The following is a 23,505-nucleotide window of genomic DNA, read 5'->3' on the forward strand; positions in this document are numbered from 1 at the left end:
TCAAGCAATGTTGTGCTACTTCATATATGAAAGAAGCTCCAAAATATATGAAGTAAAAACTAACAGATTGAGAGAGAAATAGGCAGTTGTTTAATAATAGTTGGAGACTTCAATACACCACTTTTAATAATGCACAGAAAAACCAGGCAGAAGATCAGTAAGACTGTAGGACTTGTAGGACACTCTGAACCACTTAGCCCTAACAGACATACGCAGAGCACGCCGCCCAGCAACAGCAGAGCACACGTTCTTCTCGAGTGCACGTGGAACATTCTCCAGGATAGACCATATCTTAGGCCCCAGAACAAGTCTTCATAAATTTAAAAAGACTGAAATCATGCAAACTATCTTTTCTGATCACAGCAGAATAACATTAGAAATAAGTAACAGAGGTAAACTAGAAAATTCACACATGTGGAAATTCAACAGCATACTCTAACACAAACAGTGGGTCAAAGAAGAATCACAAGGAAAGTAGACAGTCCTTGAGATAAATGAAAATAACAACAATCTACAAAAACTCATGGGATGCAGTGAGAGCAGTGCCAAAATAGAGATTTATGGTTGTAAATACATATGTTAAAAAAGGAGAAAGAGGGGCTGGCCCCGTGGCCGAGTGGTTAAGTTCCCGCACTCCACTTCAGTGGCCCGGGGTTTCACCAGTTCAGATCCTGGGCACAGACATGGCACCACTCATCAAGCCACGCTGAGGCAGTGTCCCACGTGCCACAACTAGAAGGACCCACAACTAGAATATACAACTATGTACTGGGGGAATTTGGGGAGAAAAAGCAGAAAAAAAAGAAGATTGGCAACAGTTGTTAGCTCAGGTGCCGATCTTTAAAAAGAAAGAAAGAGAGAGAAAGATCTCAAATCAATAACCTAGCTGTGCACCTTGAGAAACTAGAAATAGAATAGCAAACTAAACCTAAAGCTAGCACAATGAAGTGAATAACAAATGTTAGAGCAGAGACAGATAAAATAGAAAGTAGAAAAACAATAGAGAAAATCAATAAAACCAAAAGTTGTTTCTCAAAAAGATTGACAAAATTGACAAAGACTGAAAGAAAAAAAGACAGATTAAAATTACTAAAATCAGAAATGACAGTAGGAACATTACTATCAATTTTACAGAAATAAAAAGAATTGTAAGAGAATACTATGAATGTTTGTATGCCAACAAATTGGATAACCTAGATGAAATGGACAAATTTATAAAAACACAGTGTCTACCAAAATGAATCATAAAGAAATAGAAAATCTCAATAAACCTCCATCTAGTGAGGAGAATGCTTGAGTAATCAAAGGCTTCCCAACAAAGAAAGCCCAGGACCAGATGGCTCCAATGGGAATTCTACCACACATTTAAAGAAGACTTTAACACCAATTGTTCTAAAAGTCTTCAAGAAAGTTGAACAGAAGGGGAAACTTTAAAACTCATTCTAAGAAGCCAGAATTACCCTGATACCAAAACTAGAAAAAGAAACTACAAGAAGAGAATACTACAGACCAATTTCCCTTATGAATAGTTGCAAAAATCCTCAATAAATTACTAGCAAACTGAATTCAGCAGCATATTAAAAGGAGTGTACATCACGACCATGTGGAATTTATTCCCAAAATGGTTCCAGGGTGATTCAACATGAAAAATCAATCGATGTAATACACCATGTTAATAGAATGAAGGGGTAAAAAAAGCACATCGTCATCACAATTGATACAGAAACAGCATTAGAAAAATTCAACATACTTTTCTGATGAAAACAGCTAAGAACAAAAGGGAACTTCCTAAACACAATGAAGACCCACTTGACAAGCCCACAGCTGCCATCATGCTCAATGGGGAAGGGCGGAAAGCTTTTCCTCTAAGATCAGGAACGAGACAAGTTGCCTATTTTCACCATTTCTAGTCAACATAGTACTGGAAGTCACAGTTGGAGCAGTCAGACAAGAAAAAGAAATAAAAGGCATTTGAATTGGAAAGGAGGAAGTGAAATTCTCTCTACACAGACAACATGATCTTATATATAGGAAACCCTAAAGAATTCTCCAAAATATTGTTCGAGTTAATGAGTGAATTCAGCAAAGTTGTGGAATACAAAATCAACGCACAAAAATCATTTGCATGTCTATATACTTGCAATGAACAATCTGAGAAGGATTTTTTTTATTCCATTTAAAATAACATCAAAGAGAATAAAATACTTAGGAATAAATTTAACCTGGGAGGCAAAAGACTCATATACTAAATACTACGAAGCATTTCTGAAAGAGATTAAAAAAGCCTAAATACATGAGAAGACATGCCATGTTCATGGATTGGAAGATTTAATATTAGTAAGAGGACAATACTACCCAAAGGGATCCACAGATTCAATGCAACCTGTATCAAAATGCCAACGGCAAGTTTTACAGAAATAGAAAACTTATCCTGAAATTCAAATGGAATCTCAAGGAACCCCAAATCATCATATCAATCTTGAAAAAGAACAAAGTTGGAAGACACAGACTTCTCAATTTCAGAACTTAGTAAAAAGCTACAGTAATCAAAACAGTGTGGTACTGACATAAGCATAGACATATAGACCCATGGAATAGAATGGAGAACCCAGAAATAAAATCTCACCTAAATGGACAATTGGTTTTTGACAAGGGTCCCAAGACCATTCAAAGAAGAAAGGACAGTCTTTCCAACAAATGGTGCTAGGAAAACTGCATATCCACACGCAAAAGAATGAAGTTGGCCCTCTACCTCATACCATATACAAGAATTAACTCAAAATGGGTCAAAGACCTAAACTTAAGAATTAAAACTCTGAAACTCTTAGGAGAAAACATAGGTGAAAATCTATGACTCTGAATTAGGCAATGATTTCTTAAGTATGACACCAAAAGCATAGGCAATAAAAGAAAAAATAGATGAACTGGACTTCATAAAAATTAAGAACTTTTGTACATCAAAGAACAGTGTGAGGAGAGTGTAAAGACAACTCACGGAATGGGATAAAATATTTTTAAATTGTATATCTGACAAGGGATTAATATCCAGAATATATAAGAACTCCTACCCCTCAATAACAAAAAAAACAAGCACAATTCAAAACTGTGTAAAGGATTTGAATAGACATTCTCCAAAGAAGACATACAAGTGGCCAATAAGTATGAAAAGATGCTCAACATCATTAGTCTTTATGGAAATGCAATTCAAACCCACAGTGAGATACACACATTAGAATGGCTACAATTTTTAAAATGGAAAATAGCAAGTGTTGATGAGGATGTAGAGAAGCTTGAACTCTCATAAGTTGCTGATGGGAATATAAAATGCTGCAGCCACTATGAAAAATGGTTAGTTGGTTCCTCAAAAAGCAAAAAGTAGAATTACCATATGACCCAGCATTCCACTCCTATGTGTTTACCTGTAGGAATTCAAAGTGTGAACTGAAACAGATATGCCAATGTTCATAGTAGCATTATTCACCATAGCCAAAAGATGGAAATAATACATGTCCATCAACAGATGAATGGATTAATAAAAGGTGCATAGAAATACAATGGAATACCATTCAGCCATAAAAAGGAATGAAGTACTGAATGAACCTAGAAAACGTTATGCTAAGTGAAATAAGCCAGACACAAAAGGATAAATGTTACATAATTCCTCTTATATGAAATGTGAATAATAGGCAAATTCATAGAGACAGAAATTAGATCAGAGGTTACCAGGGCTGGTGGGAGGGGAGAACGGGGAGTCATTGCTTAATGGTACACTTTCTGTTTGAGGTGGTGAAAAGTGTTGGAACGGGATCGTGGTGATGGCTTCACAACACTGTGAATGTAATTAAAGCTGCTCAACTGTACATGTAGAGAGAGCTAAATGGGAAATTTTATGTGATATATATTTTGCCACAATTAAAAAAATTAATATTGTAATATACCAAGACCCTAATTGTACACTTGGGGTGAATTGTATGTGAATTATGTCTCAATAAAGCTTTTAACAAACTGCAATGAGATCCTACTACACGTCTGTTAGAATTCCTGAAATTAAGAGAGTGAGTGTGTTATCCAGTGCTGATGAGGATGTGGAGGACCCAGAACTCTCTCTGCTGGTGGGAAAGTAGGCTGGAACTTTCCGTAAAAGGTCTGGTAATAGGGTTCCTGCGGGCCAGAGAGTCTGGCAGTAATCCCTTTTTTTTCTCTCTAATCTATTTTCAGCCTTAACCTGAAGTGGACCCTAACCATGGAGAAGTCCTGCGGAAGCCAATGGGATGGCACAGTCATCTCAACCCTGAGAGAAAAACGGTCCTTCCAGCCAGGGGAGGCAGGAGGATGCGACCCTCTCTGAAGAACGTGGAGGGAATCCGTGTTTATTGTTTCTCTCCTCATTTCGCCTGAGGGCAGTTCCTTTTGGCAAAATCATGGGGCATGTCGGCGGGTAACAACCAGAGAGAAACCGAGACTTTCTAACCAGCGCACCAGGAAAAGAGACCCCAGGGGACCAGAGAGCCTGGGAGTCATCCTGGAGAGGAGAGGCCTGGAAAGCGGCTCACCATTCTGTGTACGAGCAGACACACGTGCCGAGCGCTGCACGTGCAAGGCAGAGCAGAAGCACGTTTGAAATGAATCGACACTGGAACTGCCACCAACAGAGAAAGACGGGGCTGCTGTCAGAGGATAACCAGCGCAAGTCTGCTGAAGCACAACTAAACATGCCCCAGAGAATTCTTTAGAATTTTAGCACACAGGGTCTCCCAGCATAAACAGACAGTCCTTGCTTTGCACAGCAGGACAGACCGTAAAAATGGCCGTGCCAGCTGAAACTGTGCCCTGCAGCCATAATAACCACTGGGTAAAGTTAGGATTTTCTGTGACTTTTAGAAATTTTCATCAAAACATCAAAAACTCATATTGTCGGTTATAAATGTGTGAGGAAATGAGCAAAATAGTAAAATTAATATTTATTTTGTACATTACAATCAAAAACATTAGTAACACAAGATTAAACTGTTTTCAGTCTTCGTGAAAAACTCACCGAGTCATGTGAACGGCACCTGCCTTCGTAAGTGGTATAACTTACTTCACAACTCATCGTACTCCTTTCTAAGTTTGCATCAGCTTCCAACGTTTTCTCCTTTGTGCTTCTAACGTCATGAAATATCTCCAGGTTCCTTTAATGGGAGTTTTTTTGCCGGTGTCCCTTCCTCTGGGACATCTTCGTCCTTTTTGTCACAACCACTTTGCTCACTTGTTTGATAAATTCACTTCACTCGGTTCCTTTGACAGCACGTCTCGACTGTCTGGCTCGTGCAGTCGCTCTGTCTTTGATGACCCATTTATGTTTGCTTTGAATTTCACTCTCATTGTTTCCAGCTTCCATTTCTTCACTGCACTTTCATCCTTGTTGGCCAATGCCCTCTTTGGATGACCCACTTTTGTAAACTGTCATGTGGGTTTATCACCGGAGACAAGGAGGCAACGCAACCACATGCTTTGCTGTCTGTGCACATGAGCTAAGAGGCGTGCAGTGCCCAGTCACCGACAGACTCTGCAAGAAGTGCTGTCATCAGTCACCGAGCACGATGCCATCTGCTGTTCACGTGTGATGGGTGGAGTGGGGCCACCCACACAGTTTCAGCGAGACAGAACTTCATGCAATTACTCACAGTTACTACACTGAGGTAACCAAAATTTGATCCATGGTGTTGGGGAACTGTGTCGACTAAATTGGTAACTGAAAATTCAGAATCATAAAGTGTCGTTTCTACCATATGCTGCTCATTAGACGTGAATCCCTAGTTCTGTCTCACTCTCAAGAGGAGGGGAACTAGGCTCCAGCTTTTGAAGGGAGGATTGTCAGTGGATTTGTGGACGTATTTTAGAACTACCAAAGAATATTTGCAAAGAAGATTTGCACTGAATATACAGTTCTGGATTGATGGTTCTTTCCTGTTAACACTTTAAAGATAGTGATTCACTCTGTTCTGCCCACTGGATTTTTGATTCGATTTTGGCCGTTATCTGTAATTCAAATTGTTGTTCCCTGCATTGAGTGTGGTGTTTTTTCCTGGCTGCTTTCAAGGTTTTTTATCTCTGATTTTCAGCAGTTTGATTATAATATCCTGGGCATCTTGTTTGGATTTTGCAGCATTTCTTGAACCTGTAAATTTATATTGTTCACCAAATTTAGGAAATTTTCAGTAATTATTCCTCCAAAACATTTTTTCCCACTTCATTTCCCCCTCCCCTTTCTGTGACCCAATGATGACTTTTTAGGCCTTTTGATGTTGCCTCTCAGATTCCTGAAGCTCCCTTCATTTTGTTCTGTCCTTTATCTCAGCATTCCTCAGAATGGTTAATTTCTATTGATCTGTGTTCAAGTCACGGAGTCTTCTGTTATTTCCATTGTGCTATGAAGCCCATCCCTTACCTTTTTTTAAATTTCAGAAATTATATTTTTCAGTTCTAAAATTCCCACTTGGAATCTTTATAGCTTCTATGTCTCTGCCAAGAACTTCTATCTTTCTATTCATCTTATGAGCATGGTTATAATAGCTGCTTTCAAATTTTGTCTGATGATCCAACAACTGGGCCATTTTTGGCTTGACACATATTGATTGCCTTTTCCCATATGAATAGGTCATATTTCCCTGATTCCTCGGGTGTCCAATAATTTTGTATTGTATCCTGGACATTTTGAATGTTATGTTGTCAGATTCTGCAACCTGTTGAAATCCTGTGGAGAGCACTGATTTTAAGCAGGCAGTCACTCCCCTTAGGCTCAGACTGCAACTCTCTCTCCTGCCGTGGGTGGTGGTTCCAACACAGCTCAGGTTTCAAAGCTTTTGTTCACCTCTGTGGGACTGTCCATGCGTGTGCGGCTTCAGCTGAGCCCACGACTTGAGCCAGTTCATGTGCAGAGGCAGGTCCCCTCTCCAGCACTTTCTCTAAGGTTCCCCAACACACACTGCTTGGCTTACAGGAACTTCTCAGAGTTTTTGTTGCCAATCCTGCCTTTCTATAGGACCAGGACTGGAGTCTCCCTTGAGCAGAGCTGAGAAAGAAAAAGCAGCAAGATGTATCTATACAGCAGGCCCCCTTATCCACGGGGCATACATTCCAGGACCCCCAGTGGTTGCCTGAAACTACCGATAATAGGGAACCCTATATACACTGTCTTTTTTCCTAACTAATGGGCTAACGGGTAGGTAGCACATAGAGTGTGGATCTGCTGGACAAAGGGGTGTTTTCACGTCCCGGGCAGGACAGAGCCAGACAGCGAGAGATGACATCACACTACTCAGAATAGTGTGCAATTTAAAACTTATGAATTGTTTATTTCTGGAATTTGCTATTTAATATTTTTGGAGCACAGTTGATCATGGGTAACTGAAACTGTGGAAAGTGAAACTAAGGATAAGGAGGGACTGCTATATACATCTTCATATCTATACCTATGTCTACATCTGTATCTGTATCATCTTTATCAAATGTCATGTCTCTCTCTCTCTCTCTCTATTTTGAGAGAGAACACACAGGGATTTCCCCCTGCAATCTCTTTGGCTCATAGGGACCCTTTTTCCTGGTCCTCTGGGCAGAAGGAGAGGGCTTTTCTTGGAGTTTCTGGTGCGCATGCCAGCTGGGGAGTTCTGTGACTGGGGCGCCTTTCATGTCAAAGCTGGAAGAGTTAAGAGAATAACCTGAGAACCTCACTCTTGCACAGGTCACTTCTGTAAATTTTGACCCCGCCGCCCAATTTGCCTACCGTTATTTACTTTCCAGAGTCTGCAGGGAGTTGATATATAATTTTGTTCAAAAATTTCAGCTGTAATGAGTGGGAGAAATAGGCTGTAGTGTGTTTGCTCTATCTTGGCGAGCATGAGAGGTCCTAAAACTTTTAAAATCTTATAAAATTTGTTTGAGTTTATTTTATTTTGGGGGGAAATCAAATGTTTTCCCAAGCGGCTTCAGCATTCTTTTTTCTCTCCTTCTCCAACAACAGGGATGGTTAGAACAATTTGTGTGGCAGGTGAAGAATCCGCGATGTTATGGTCTTTTATAACTAAATGGGAAACTGCCAACTTTACGTTCACTTCACTTGCTCCCTGGCTCAACAGAACTGAACTTGGGTATTTCTTAGAGAAGTTTTTTACATGTCTTTGATTTCTCAAAGTATCATAGTACTGCATGTTTTAATCCCAAATTGGCTTCTTCTGCTATATATTTAAATTTCATATAATATATATGAAGGTTAACTTGTCACTACCCTCTTTATTCAAAATACTATTTATATGAGGCAAATTTTACTAAGAAAAGGTATTTTGGAGGAGTTTTTGTAATCAGCTTAAAACATGTCTATTTTCTTTGGTTTAAATGTAGAGTAAAAAGATTTAGCTTATTTCAATTAAGGAATCCTTTTAAGCAAAAAGATTGTTGTAAAATCAAGCCAAACAAGTATGCAGGTTTTAATAAGAAACGGTTGATTTTAAAACCTACATCTTCTATCTTGCTGCAGTTTAAAGACAGACAGAATGATGCAGCCTGTCAGTAATCCAACACAGGAAAGCGGGTCTGCAGCCTTCGCGGGGTAGGTGCGGGCAACCTGACGTCAGTGATCCAGCAGAGAAAGCGAGTCTGCAGCCGTCGGGGGTGAGTGCAGGACGTTCTGATGGCCCTTTTGTAGCCCGAAGGAAGGCAGAAGCAGTTAACCTGTTGCTAAGCAGCAATGCTTCAGGGACCAGAACCCTTGGAAACCAAAGAGCCGGTAGGGGTATGGATTGTCCAAATTCACAAAGAGAGAGAGAGGCGGCAGTGTGCACATGAATGGAGATCCGGGAAAGCACCTTTGAGAACTAAGCAAAGGCAATTCAAATGAGCATTTGAGAAATAAACCAAAGACCCAGTTCTCAATTTCTTCCATGCACTTAACACGCACCGAGCTCTATGGAGATCTGCAAGTGTAGGGGCCAGAAGATTAACCCCCAAGTAGCTTCACCAAATATGACAATAACAAGAATAATAAAGTGAATTTTTATTAACACACTTAAGGCATTTTGCTAAAAATGCTACCTTTCATAAGTAGTAAGAGAAAATCAATGCTAAAATTTTGCTAAGAGATTGTTAAGTTTCAAATTGGAAGGTCAAAGAATTCAGCAAAATCAAATGGGAAGGTTAGCATTGTTATAGACTTGAGAATTGGATTTTCCCTTAAATTTTGTTGCTAATACTATAGAGAGAAAGTATTTAAAGAAAAATATGAACATTTCTATTTTACCTCAGTTATGAAGAGGTTAAAATTTCTATCTCCTTTATAAAATCTCAAATATGTAAATATAGGTTCTTTTCAAGCAGAACCACCACGTGTTCCTTTCCAAAATATGTAAGGAACTCATAGAACTCAACAGCAAACAATATAAATAAATAACCAATTAAAGAAAAGGCAAAGGACGTGAATAGACATTTTTCCAAAGAAGACATACAAATGGTCAACAGGCACATGAAAAGGTGCTCAAGATCATGTATTTTAGATATTAACCCCTTATTGGATATGTGGTTTGCAAATATTTTCTCCTGTTCCACAGACTGCCTTTTCATTTTGTTGATGGTTTCCTTTGCTGTGTAGAAGCTTTTTAGTTTGATGTAGTCCCCCTTACTTATTTATTTTTGCTTTTGTTGACTATGCTTTTGGTGTCAAGTCCAAAAACTCATTACCAAGAACAATGTCAAGGAGTTTATCCTTTATAAAGAAAGGAGTTTCAGTTTCAGGTCTTATGTTCAGGTCTTTAATCCATTTAGAGTTGATTTTGGGTAGTGTGGATATTTTAACAATATTAATTCTTCCAATCTATGAACACACAATAACTTTCCACTTATTTGTGTATTCTTCACTTTCTTTCATCAATGTTTTATAGTTTCCAGTGTACAGATTTTTCTCCTCCTTGTTAAATTTATTCCTGAGTACTTTATTCTTTTTGACACTATTGTAAATGAGATTGTTTTCTTAATTTCTCATTCAATAGTTTGTTGCTAGTGTATAAAAATGTAACTGATTTTTTCCTCCCCAAAGCCCCAGCACATAGTTGTCTATCCTAGTTGTAAGTCCTTCCAGTTCTTCTGTGTGGGATGCTGCCACAGCACGGCTCAATACGCGGTGTGTATTTTGGCGCCCAGGATTGGAACCAGTGATCCCCGAGCCGCTGAAGCGAAGTGTGCAAACTTAACCCCTCAGCCACAGGGCTGGCCTGCAACTGATTTTTGTATATTGATTTTGTATACTGCAACTTTACTGAATTTGTTTATTAGTTCTGACAGTCTTTTGGTGGAATCTTTAGGGTTTTCTATTGATAAAATCATGTCATCTGCAAACAGACAATTTTACTTCTTCCCTTCAGATTTGAAAGTCTTTTATTTCGTTTTCTTGTCTAACTGCTCTGGCTAGAATTTCTAGTACTATATTGAATAGAAGTGGCAAGAGTAGACATTCTTGTCATGTTTCTAGAGGAAAAGCTTTTAGCTTTTCACCATTGAGTATAACGTTAGCTGTGGGCTTATCATATATGGCCTTTATTATGCTGAGGTACATTCCACCTATACCTAATTTGTTGAGAGATTTTATCATTAAAGGATGTTGATTTTTGTCAAATGCTGCTTCTGCATCTATTGAGATTATCATATGATTTTTATCCTTTATTTTGTTAATATAGGGTATCATATTTATTGATCTGCATATGTTGAACCATCCTTGCATCCCAGGGTTAAATCCCACTTGATCATGGTGTATGATCCTTTTAATGTGATGTTGGATTTGGTTTGCTAGTATGTCATTGAGAATTTTTGCATCTATGTTTATCAGAGATACTGGCCCATAATTTTCTTTCTTGTAGTGTTCTTGTCTGGCTTTGGGATCAGGGTAATGCTGGCCTCATAAAATGAATTTGGAAGTGTTCCCTCTTCAATTTTTGGGAAGAGTTTGAGAAGGATTGCTGTTAATTTTTCTTTAAATTTTTGGTAGAATTCACGAGTGAAGCCATCTGGTCCTGGATTTTTCTTTGTTGGGAGGTTTTTGATTCAATGCAACCTCCTTACTTATCATTGGTCTGTTCAGATTTTCTATTTCTTCATGACTCAGTCTTTATAGACTGCATATTTCTAGGAATGTATCCATTTCTAGGTTAATCTTCTATGTTATCTAATTCGTTGGTGTATAACTGTTCATAGTATTCTCTTACAGTCCTTTGTATTTCTGTGTCATCAGTTGTAATGTCTCCTCTCATTTCTGATTTTATTTATTTGAGTCTTGTCTCTTTTTTCTTAGTCTAGGTAAAAGTTTGTCAATTTTATTTATCTTTTAAAAAGACAGCTCTTAGGGGCTGGCCCCACAGCCTAGTGGTTAAGTTTGGCATGCTCTGCTTCGGCAGCCCATGTTTGGTTCCCAGGCATAGACCTACACCACTTGTTGGGGGCCATACTGTGGCAGCGACCCACATACAAAATAGGGGAAGACTGGCATGGATGTTAGCTCAAGGCGAATCTTCATCAAGCAAAAAGAGGAGGATTGGCAACAGCTGTTAGCTCAGGCCGAATCTTCCTCAGCAAAAAAATAAAATAAAAAGACAGCTCTTTGTTCTATTCATCTTTTCTATTGTCTTTTTGTCTCTATTTCATTTATTTTTGCTCTGGTCTTTACTTCCTTCTTATTACTAACCTTGAGCTTATTTTGTTCTTTCTTTGAAGTGGAAAATTAGATTGTTTATTTGAGATCTTTCTTTTTTCTCCAAATTAAGTCCACACAAACAGTTTTATATTGTAACGTAGTTAACTGTGCTGCTTTTGCCTCTCTTTGCTCCATTCATTCTCTGTTCTTCGCTGCCTAGCTCAGTGCATCAGGCTGACTCCTGAGGATGGCATCACATGGCTTTCCTGCTTTGTATGCTTCTGGTTGGGTTAGGTCAATGGACGAAGGCCAGAGAGCAGAAGGAGAGAGATGCCAGGGTACTTAAACCTCCACTGCCTCCCTGCCTGGCCGGGCCTGAATCCCACTGAGATAATAGCTCCCTCCCCGGACAGCTCCCCCACTCCCTGATCAATAACACCATTTCTGCCCTTGCCCTTTCAGGCCTAGTTTATTAACAGCTTCCCACTCGCGCTAGTCCCCGGATCCCTCAACATCCTTTATTGGTCCCCCTAGTCCTGCCCACACCTTAGTAAAGAAGCCCTGCATGAAATTCTCTTCTAAATCCCAGAAGAGTGTGCCCTCTGTTTTCTAAAGAATCCTGAGAAGTACAAAAATTATTTAATTACTAAATATAAATAAAATAGTAAAGAATATAAACAGAAATAATAAATGTTTATTTTGCATAAGACAAATCTAAGAATTTTAGTTTATGTTTTTTAAATGTCAGAAAAATTTTCCCAGAAAGATTGCTATCAACCAAATTGTATCAATCATAAGGGGAAAATAATCAGTTCCAATAGTTATCTTGATATTGTTCATATCTGCCTTTCAAAAATGTGTAATGATCAAATAACTGTGCTGAAATAAAACATTTCATAGTGTGTTGGTTTTTGTATATTGTACTGAATATAATCATAGGATATTTTGCAAATTACATTGGAACATGTAGACAACTTTATTAATGAATACTACAATTATTACTTTTTCTAACCAAAAAATCAAAAGCAGACTGTATACAAAGACTCTTTGACCGAGTTCTTTCAAATTCCAGACAGAGTAAACATTTTCGTCTCCTCTTCCTCCTGAGACATCACTAAAATTAGAGGAACAGAGTAAAAACTATATTAAATCTACGACTATAAAGAAAATGGGAAGCATCGGCAGATCAGCGTTGTTTTGGAGGAGCGCACAGAGCAGAGGCACTGGCTCAGCGGAGTGGAGGAAGCTAAGGAGCTTGCTGCAGCGCAGCCGTCGGGGAGACAGCTGCGGCCTCGCAGAGCTGCGTGCTCACAGGACCGAGGCCCCAAACGCTGCAGACAGAGCACCGGGGCTGAAACCCGGCGCCGGCTGAGAGTCCCAAGCAGGGGCTGGTGCCCTGACCCCTCCCCCGACACAGGCCATCAGAGATCACCTCTTCCCTTGCCCGAAGCGAGAGACTGTAGATTTATTTTCTGTAGACATTGAAAAGTAGCGGCTCCAGACACAGGGCCACCGGACACAGCTGAGAGGTGAGGCTCTGAGCTTAAAAGAGAAAAAATAGAAAGAAATTATTAACATTAAATCTGCATACTGAAAATGAAAGTCTTAGTACTCTTCCTTCGGCTGTGCCTGGTTCCTTCTGGTCTTCAGGCTTATGTCCTGAAGGGGACACAGGAGGGGTCAAAGTGCCTACCACACAGAGCTGATGCGGGCCCACCTGGAATGGGCACTCAGTGGATGACAGTGATGGCCTTGGGTGTGAACGAAAGGTGAGGCAGCTTCCCCCAAGTCCATCTGGGCAGAGTTTTAATGTGGCAGCTAGATGCTGGTCAGTTAATCATCTAGATCAGTCACTGAAAACCATGGTACATGCACACCCGTGCACACGCGAGCACGTGCTATGTGCACTGTTTTATAAGGTGATTTTTTCAACATAATAAAATTTTGGAAAAAAACTCCATGTCAAAATTATACATCTAGATCATAATTTTTAAGCAGCTACATTGTATGGTGATATACGAAGCAGTATTTAATGTACCTCTGAATATGGGACATGTAAGTGGTTGTTTTCCATTTTTTATTATAAAATATTTAGTGGTAAATATGTGTATATTTATAATATTATTCCCTGGTCTGATTTTTTAGAACACAATTCTAAAATGGAATTCCTGGGTCAAAGGAAATGCATTTTTTCTAAGGTTTGCATTCCTGTTAATGTTGGAACTTTTGTAAAGAAATTCTACTAAGAAATGAATATAGTAGATTTCTGAATGTGTTCTTTCTCTCTTTTTTTTCCCTAAGATTGGCACCTGAGCTAACAACTGTTGCCAATCTTCTCTTTTTTTCTTCTTTTTCTCCCCAAATCCCCCGAGTACGTAGTTGTATATTTTCAGTTGTAGGTCCTTCTAGTTGTGGCATATGGGATGCCACCTCAGCATGGCCTGATGAGTGGTGCCATGTCCACGCCCAGGATCCAAACCGGCAAAACCCTGAGCCACCACAGCGGAGTGCACGAACCTAACCACTCGGCCATGGGGCCGGCCCCTGATGTCAGGCTTTTTGAGGATTTTTTTAGTGTTTTTTTTTTTATTGAGTTCATAATAGTTTACATCAATGTGAGATTTCAGTTGTACATTATTTCTTGACTGTCACCACATAGGTGCTCCCCTTCACCCCCTGTGCCCACCCCCATCCCCCTTCGCCTGCTAACCACTGAACTGCTCTCTTTGTCTGTGGGTTTGTTCATAGTCCACATATGAGTGAAATCTGGTGTTTGTCTTTCTTAGTCTGGCTTACTTTGCTTAGCGTAATTCCCTTCAGGTCCTTCCATGTTGTTGCAAATGGGGTAATTTTGTCCTTTTCTCTGGCTGAGTAGTATTCTGTTATATATATACCACATCTTCTTTATGCAATCATCAGTCGATGGGCACTTGGATTGTTTCCATGTCTTGGCTATTGTGAATAGTGCTGTTTTCAGCACACGAACTTAACCACTACACCAGCAGCCGGCCCCAAGAGGATTCCTTTTGATGGGAGGCAGTGTTCTCTCCGACCCTCTCCCAGTCTCCAGCCGTCTTCTTGGAGATGGTGCAGGTCTGACGGGTGGACCTCAGGCTCCTGCTCGCTTCGGGAAGTTTCTTCTCGATTTCTAAGCAGTGTTTCCTCCTCAGGGGATTTTTTTCTCAAGTTGCAGGACACATTCTTCACATAATTCAGGTGTATTTGAAGCTTCCTTTGGAGCTTCTGAGTCTCACTTTCAAGCTGCGAATTTTCAAACCGAAAAGATGCTTCCTCGGTTGGGAGACTCGTTATTGGTCTCGTAAGCTCATCGGTCTTCTGATTTCCTCCAACAGTCGTCTGGATAGTTCTTCTCTGTCCCCAGCAGGACTGCTGCAGGGCCCATGAAAGTTACCACCATCAGTGACACCCTCTGATCGACTTCTGACGCGGACGGTGGTCACTGCTTTCTGCTTGCCTCCCTCTCTCCTCCGAGTCGCCGTCAGCCCTGTCGCCCCTGACGAGCTCAGGTGCGTGGATCACCTTCAACCTGGTTGGGCCCAGGGCCATCCATCGGCTTCCTGGCTTTCTCAGGCCTGTTGCATTTGCCATTCGGAGTTCCACCCTTTCTCTCCCCTCCGTATTTTCCTGTGCTCTCTGCTTCCATCTCGCAGTTTCTTGGGCGAGCAGAGTAGTTCTGGACTTTCCTGAAGGTCAGTGCTATCATTCGAACCGTCTGTTATTTCCTTCCCAGGTCGTTCTCCATCATCCCGTCATGCTTCTAAGCTGCAGAGTTTAGGAGGCTGGCTTTTCCATGTTTCTTTTAGAAATTCTACAGTATGCTCAAGTGAAGACCAGCTCAGACTTCCATTCAGCATAGCCAGAGAGAAGGTTTGTAATGTGGAGGGCTGGCCTCCCCGACAGGCGACATGAGGCTTCGCTGGTTGTGTCACTGGTCCAGTCTCCTCTACGCCTTTCCCATAGGCTCCTCCAGGCAGAACACCTTCTGGGCAGCTCTTTTCCTCGTCTTAAACTATGTCGACTCCTCACTATCCACACCACCACAGAAGTACATACCAAGATCTCCCAGGGAAGCCCAGAGACTCCTGGCACGTGTCTCAAGCTTTCATTCATCACAGGCAGGTTAGCTCCCAGCTGCTCCAGGACCAGCTAGGGAGCCATTTCAGTGGCCACCAGCCAGCCCTCCATGTCTGCAAAGGGCCTCACAGCTCTGCCTCCAATTGCCAGTGTCCTGTGGGCCCCAACTGACCACATGAAACTCCATGGAGGGATCTGTCTCCAATGCAAACAAGTGCCTGGCAACCAGGGCTGACCAAGATGGCTGGGGGACAGAATGCCAGCTGGGTTCTAGAAACCAGTGTGACCTACCTTTACTCTGCTTTTGCACAGATAGAAATGATATTATTACAGAGTGCCCTGGAGAAGTGAGACGGGCTGACAGCAGACTGGAGCTTGAACCGCTCTGCCCACCTGACCCTACAGCACACCTAGAGGGTCATCTAGAGCTCTGACATTTCCCTTCTCCCCTGAGTGTGTCAGGCATGAGGGGGGCCCCGTCTCTGAGTGAGGCTCATTCTCCTGAGTCACGGAAGCCTGGTCCTACTACAAAGGTCCCAGGAATCTCCCTGCTCTGAGGCTCCCTCTGTCCCTGTGTCGGGTCAATGCCAGGGGGCAGGGGCACAGGACTGAGGAGTCTCCCCAAAAGCAACAACTGAGAGACTAGAGTCCAGTCATAACAACTCAGGAGAAATCAGTGGAACTGGAAGGCCTCAAGTTTCATGATTTCGGTGGACTCAGTTTTTCCCTGTTCAATCCAGGTTTCCTGGAAGGGGGTGGCTCTTCTTCGGGGTGACATGTATCACTTTCCTTCAGTTTGACAAAATTCCTTTTGCTGTACTTGCAAGGCTGGTGTGCCAGCAACGAATCTCTTCAACATTTGTTTTTCTGTGAAAGTCCTTATTTCTCCTTTACTTTTGAAGGATAATTTCACAGGATACAGAATTCTGGTTTCGACTCATTAACATTCCGTCCACTCCTTGGTTGCGTGGTTTCTGAAGAGAGGTCTGTTGTACTCACATCCTTGTCCCTCTGTAGCTAAGGTGCTTTCCCCTCTGAATTCTTTCCTGATTTCTCTGTTTCTTTGATTTCTGATAGTTTGAATGTGATGCCTATGTGCAGGGTTTTTGCTATTTATCCTGCTTGGTGTTTCCTGAGTCTCCTGGATCTGCAGGTTGTTGTCATTTATTTTTGAAAATTCACAGCCACTATTTCTTCTAATATTTCGCATGTTCCTTTTTCTCTCTCTTCTACTGATGCTCCCTTTACACACATCAGGCCTTTTATAAAGGTCCCACATTTCTTAGATATTCCGTTCCTTTTTTTCCTGATTTTTCTCTTTCCTTTTCAGTTTGAGAAATTTCTATTGATATCCTCCCCTCAGTAATCCTTTCCTTGGCAGTGTCCAGTCTACTAAGGAGCCTGTCAAAGGCATCCTTCGTATCTGTGTGTTTTCTTTATTTCTGGCATTTCTTTTTGATTCTTTCGTAGCGTTTCCATCTCACTGCTTGCATTGCCTGTCTGCTCTTGCCTGCTGTCTGCTTTCTCCATTAGAGCCCTTAGTGTTGGAATCATAGTTGTTTTAAGTTCCTGGTCTGACGATTCCAGCCTCTCTGCCATATCTGAGCCTGGATCTGGTGCTGTCTTCCTCTTCAAACTATTTTTCCCTTTAGCATGCCTTCTTGTTTTTTACTGCAAGCCAGACACAACGTACCAGGTAAAGGGACAGCTGTAATTAGGGCTTTAGTGATGTGGTGGTGAGGTGTGGGGCTGGGAAGTGCTCAAGAGTCCTCATTAGACCTGGGTCTCTAGTGCGCCTGTGCACCGGGGCTGTGGCCTCATAAGTGCCTCTAGGAATTTCTCTCTCGTGGGTGGGACAGGAGGGCTGGAGGGAGCTGGAGTTGGTATTTCCCTTCTCCCAGGTTGGTTAGGTTCTGATAAAATTCCTGTAGGTAAGGCTCTGGTTAACTAGTTTCCCCTGAGGGATGGTCTTGTTAAGAAAAACAGAATGCTCTGGAAGTTTTCACAATTGATCCTTTTCCTCTCCCTCTGCTGGCAGCACGAGGGGTTTTTCTCAAACCTTCACCATGAGAACCCGGTAGGGCTCCTGAAGGTAAAACTCGCAAACATGTGTCACCCCTGCGTCCTGATGACTGGGTCCCTCACAGTTTTTAACTCTCAGACTTGTCTGAGGGTTACTGAGCCTCCATCAATTTGCCAATTAGAGTTTAGGTTTTCCCGCCCAGCACTGGTTCCCACAATGCTGTCAGTCTGGTAAGTTGTGCTTCTCTTTATCTGCCTGTCTCTCTCTTCAGTTTTGGGGGCAGTGGTTTGCCCTGCAACCTCTCTTCCTTGAGAGACCGAAGAAGAGTTGTTAATTTGCAATTTTTTCAGCTTTTTACTTGTTGTTAGGATGGAGTGACAACTTCCAAGCTCCTTGCATGGCAGACTGGAAACCAGAAGTCTCGACTCTGGTTTTGAAAGCTATTGTCCTTGGCATACGGGTCTGGACCTACGCTGTTCTCTCCCTGCTTTAAGCCGTGGCTCCGTCTGCTCTTCACCTGCTTGGCCTCCCGCGGGGGATCTGCTGTCTCCCCACGTGGCCTCCCACAGGGGATCTACTGTCTCCCCACGTGGCCTCCCGCGGGGGATATGCTGTCACCCGTCGTGGCCTCCTGTGGGGAATCTGCTGTCACCCATCATGGCCTCCCGCGGGAATCTGCTGTCACCCATCATGGCCTCCTGCGGGAATCTGCTGTCACCCATCATGGCCTCCCGCGGGGGATCTGCTGTCACCCGTCGTGGCCTCCCACGGGGGATCTGCTGTCACCCGTCGTGGCCTCCCACGGGGGATCTGCTGTCACCCGTCGTGGCCTCCCGCGGGGGATCTGCTGTCACCCGTCGTGGCCTCCCGCGGGGGATCTGCTGTCACCCGTCGTGGCCTCCCGCGGGAATCTGCTGTCACCCATCATGGCCTCCCGCGGGGGATCTGCTGTCACCCGTCGTGGCCTCCCGCGGGGGATCTGCTGTCACCCGTCGTGGCCTCCCGCAGGGAATCTGCTGTCACCCTGTGTTGCTCCTACGTGCATCAGCTGCCTTCTTCTCTCTGGCTTTGTTTAGTGTTTTCTTTTTATCGCTGGTTTTGAGAAATTGGATTAAGATGTGCATTGATGCAGTTTTCTTTGTGTTTCTTGTGCTCAAGTCTCATCGAACTTCCTGGATTTGTGAATTTTTATACGTATTAACAAAATTGGAAATTTTTCAGGCATTATTTATTCACACGATTTCTGTCCTTCTCAGTGCCTTGGGGATACCCACTTCCATATAAATTAAACTTCTTGAAGTTTCTCAACAGCTTATTGATGCTCTATTCTTTCAAAACCTTTTGTATCTGAGTTTCATTTTGGATAGTTTTTGTTGCTCTGTCTTCATGTTCACTAATCTTTTCTTCTTCAATTTCTAATCTGATGTTAATCTATTCCAAGGTACTTCTTCATCTCACAATTGCAGTTTTCATCCCTAATAATTCACCTGGGTGTTTTTAACATCTTCACGTGTCTCTACCTACCTTTTTAAATGTATAGAATACAGTTAGAATTACTGTTTTACTATCTTTGTCTACTAATTTCAACACGTGTGACAGTTATGGGTCATTTTTGATTGAGTGATTAATCTTCTCCTGTAAGATCTTGTTTCCTTGCATCTTTGTATGCCAGATAGTTTTGATTCAATGTCAGAGATTGTGAATTTTACCTCACTGGGTGCTGTATGTATTTTCCTATATATATTCCTGACCGTCTTCTGGACGCAGAGACTTATCGAAGTTCAGTCCTTTCAGGTCTTGCTTTCATGATTTGTCAGGTGGGTCCAGAGCCACCGTCAGTCGAGGGCTCATTGTTCCCCACTACGGAGGCACCACCTCCCTGAGCATTCTGCCCAGTGCCCCGTGAGTTATGAGCGTTCTTGTGTCAGGCGAGTAGGAACAGGCATTATTCTTGGCCTTGTGTGAGGGCTGGCGCTGTTCTCTAATTCTTTTGAGCTGTCTTTTCCAGTCCCAGGAAGCTTTTTCCCACACTGACTCCACTAAGTTGTGTGCTCAATGCTCAGGGTCCCCTCTGACTGGGTGGTTCTCTCTCTGTGCTTTCTCTCTCTCAGAACCCTGTGCTGTTGCACCCCGGCTGCCTTTTGCTCTCTGGGCTCACAGCTCCATCTCCTCCATCGGGAGACTGCCGCACCCCGCCTGGGGTCCCCCCACTTGCTGCATGGAAACTCTCTTGAGGCAGTGAGCCGGGGCAATGGTGGGGCTCACCCTTTTGGTTTTCTGCTTGTCAGGAACCGTGTTCCTTCATTGCTGAGGTCCATTGTCTTGAAACTATTGTTTCTTATATGTGTCTGCTGGAAGTAGACTTGATCAGTGCTCCTGCAAGGCCTGAAGTGGGGACCAAAAGAACTTATCCCCAAGAGTGGCCGTGTCGGGGGTCAGAGTACACAGTAGGGCTGAGTAATGGGGACCGTGGTTGACCAGCACTGCTGTGGCACCAATCGGCTAAGCACTGGTCATGATGGTCCTCTCTCATGTGGGGGAAAATCCAGACCCACCCTCCTCTGGTTGTGAGTCCCAGGGTTCCTGGTTAGTCAGAAGGGAGGAAGCTTCAGGGCTTTCCTGCCAGCGGGCAGGGAGAGCTGCCTGGAACCACGACGTGTAGCCACATGTGCCCTGCTGGCTGTGCGCCCTTTGCACAGAACAGGCAGCAGTGGGCCTGCTCCCCACTAGCAGGAGCTTGCTCTCCAGAGGCCAAGTGGCCTTCTTTTCCTGAGAACCACAATCCGGCCCGGAGACATCAAGCCCCAGTGTCTAACTGGAGGGTCGGAGAATGGAATCCAGCTCCACTGCAGAAATGGCATTTGCGGGGCAGCACACACCAGGAAAAGGGCTCCTCAGCTCCGAAAAAGAAGCACAGAAAGCAAAATGCCGCCCTGGATGAGGGGGACTGTGCATCTCTGCTAAGTGCACGTCCCTAATGGCCCGGGCCGCAGCACGCCTCAGCAAACAGGACGGGTGAGTCGAGAGACGCAGTTCCACAGAAAGATACACATAAGATGTGCCGGTTTCTGAACTGCATGCTGTTAATTCTCTCTGGGCGTGAGGGAGGGGCACTAGCTGCACAGCTGCAAGTGACCAAATGCAACGTTCCTGATGCCAGGCTGTCTCCCTGTGCACGAGGGCCCTGATCCCACCGTGGGCTGCCTTCCTCGTGTCTCCTGACGCTCGGCTGTCTCCCTGTGCACGAGGGCCCTGATCCCACCGTGGGCTGCCTTCCTCGTGTCTTCCGACTGCTGCACTCATTCTGAGTCCAGGTCTGCTCTCTGCACCCTGGGGACCCGCTCAGCTCCTGGGAATGTGTCCAGCTTATCCATTAGTGATGCTGGCACGTGGCACCCCAGTGAACAGCAGCTCTGAGCCCGTCACCTTCCAGTTCAGGCCGTCAACCAGGTGCGGGCCTGGGGCTGGCCCTGGACCCTCCAGTTCTTGTTAGTCGCGCACGGTTTGCAGCTTGCATCCCTCACAGCCACGATCGGCAGCAGCTCGGCTTGTTTTTACAAGTGCCCCCAAGTGTAAAATCTCGCGTTAGTCACACAGCCTGCATCTGAGACAGAAAATGGAGGGTGAAGACTGGCGGGTGCAGGTGCCAAGGTTACCCCACGGGGACTGCGAGCGGCTCCCCACAACCACCTGCCGTGTTCGAGGCCCTGGTGTCAACCAGAGAAGGCCCAAAGAGACCCCACAACACGTCTGAAAAACTGCAGGGCGTCATTAACTAAAGATAGTAAAGGAAATAAAGGAAGCAAAAATAAATCATACTGTCTCGTTGTATAAGAAAAAATGGATGAACATTTAGTCCAACTCAACAAACCCACCCTTAAAAACTTTTAAGCACAGATTTTTTTTCTTACCCCACCAAAACAATTTTCATTCATGCTATTCTATGGATCTGAAAATTTATTTTCCATAAGTAAGATTGCGTGTTTAAAAAAGATAATAAATTAGTCACATAACTTGTGCATTATGAAAAGTTGGAGAATACAGATAAGTAGAAAAGAGTAAACTAACCACTACCCATAATCCTAACAGTTGGAGAGCATCACCATTAACATTTCAGCACCGTTCTCTGCGGTTTTCTTTCGGCACACACACAAGCAAAGAGAAGTTTTGAATGAAAACAGGATCATTCCACACAGATGGTTTGGTAGCTTGATTTTTCATCTTTGGTTTTGTGACCGTCTCTCTATACCAACATCCTTCCATGTTCTCATCCCAAGGACTGCGTCATATTTGATGTAAGACATGTCATTATTTAGACAGGTGGCTTTCTCAAAATATCTTTTGATTTTTAAACAGCCACAAACTTACAGACAAGTTAGAACAGAATACAAATGTTCTCCCTGAACCACCTGAAGATAAGCTGCCAAGCCGACACCTCAGCAGCCTGAGCACTTTAGCGTCTCTTTCCTACAAACAGGGAAGTTTTCTGACATTACGCAGAACGACGTATGAATCGGGAATTCACACTGATGCATCGCTGCCCTCTGATCATCAGACTCCGTTCAAGTCCTGTCTCAATAACGCCGTTTGCAGCAAAGGATCAGGGTCAGACTCACGTTTGTGCCGGTTGCTGTTCTCATTGGTGTTCCATTGGGAACATGCGTGGTCCCCGTCCTTCGGGCCCTCTGACACTTGTGAGGAGCTCAGGTCAGTTACGTGCTAGCTGTTTTTCGATTTGGGTGCGTCCACTGCTTCTCCAGGATTCGATTCGGGCTGTGCTTCTGGTCCACAGGAGTGACGCACGTTTAGGCGTGTGCATTCTTCTCACTGCGCCCTCTCGGGCAGCGCACTGTTTCCGTTTGTCCCGTTACTGAAGATGACCACTTGATTAAGGGGGTGTGTGCCAGGCCTGTCCTTTTCCCCTTTGTAACTAACAAGTATTTTCTTGGGGAGGTGTCTTGAAACTATGTAAATATCTAAGTTCTCATCCCACTTTATTCGTCTCAGTCAAATTTGTTTAGCTATCGTAGGGCTTATGCCTTTTCATATCAGTTTTAGAATAAGCTTATCTACGCTTCCTAATATTTGTGGAGAATTTGATAGGAAATTGCATTACACCTATAGGTCAGTTTGGGGAAAACTGACATCCATGTTCTGTCTCCCAATCCATAAACACAGTACGTGTCTGCCTTACTTCATAAACATTCTGTAATTTTCAGCATACAAACTCTGTGTTTGTTTTCTTAAGCTTATACCTAAGTGCTTAATTGTCTTTGGAGCGATTGTAAAGGGTATTCTGCTGATCACTTCAGTTTCCACATGTTCATTGTTAGTATATAGAAATACGATTACTTTCATGTATTGATCTTGTGTCTGTCACTTTGCCGAACTCAACAATTAGTTCCAGAAGCCTTCTTTTTGTAGATTCTTTGGAATTTTCTACATAGATAATCACGCTGTCTGCAAATAGGGAGAGTTTTATTTCTTCCTTTCCAACCCATAAGCCTTCTTTTTATTTTTCTTGCCTTGTTGCAATGGGTAGAACTCCAGAACTATGTTGAATAAGAGTGGTGATAGCGGACAGCCTTGCCCTGTTCCTGTCTTTAGGGAAAACCTCTAGTCTTTCCCTTGAGTGTGCTGTTAGCTGTAGGTCTTTCGTAGATATGCTTTATCAGATTTATCACATTGAGAGAGTTCCCCTCTACTCCCAGCCAGCTGAGGGCTTTTATCATGA

General features: G+C 43.1%; 1 long non-coding RNA gene across 4 annotated transcripts in view; it reads left to right on the forward strand.

Annotated features, from left to right (window-relative positions):
* LOC102149236 (uncharacterized) overlaps positions 1-23,505 on the forward strand; it is a 51,704-nt gene that overhangs the window by 23,834 nt on the left and 4,365 nt on the right. Inside the window, exons 2-4 of one of the 4 annotated variants that reach the window (XR_011431145.1) lie at positions 4,219-5,681; positions 8,003-8,129; positions 8,516-8,649. This is a non-coding gene — a long non-coding RNA (uncharacterized lncRNA). Of the gene's footprint in view, positions 1-4,218; positions 6,049-8,002; positions 8,130-8,515; positions 8,650-23,505 lie in introns of those variants that run through there. The other 3 variants (XR_011431146.1, XR_011431147.1, XR_002803357.2) reach the window with 3 other exon arrangements.

Source organism: Equus caballus, chromosome 23 (assembly GCF_041296265.1).
Source record: "Equus caballus isolate H_3958 breed thoroughbred chromosome 23, TB-T2T, whole genome shotgun sequence".
NCBI lineage: Eukaryota > Metazoa > Chordata > Mammalia > Perissodactyla > Equidae > Equus > Equus caballus.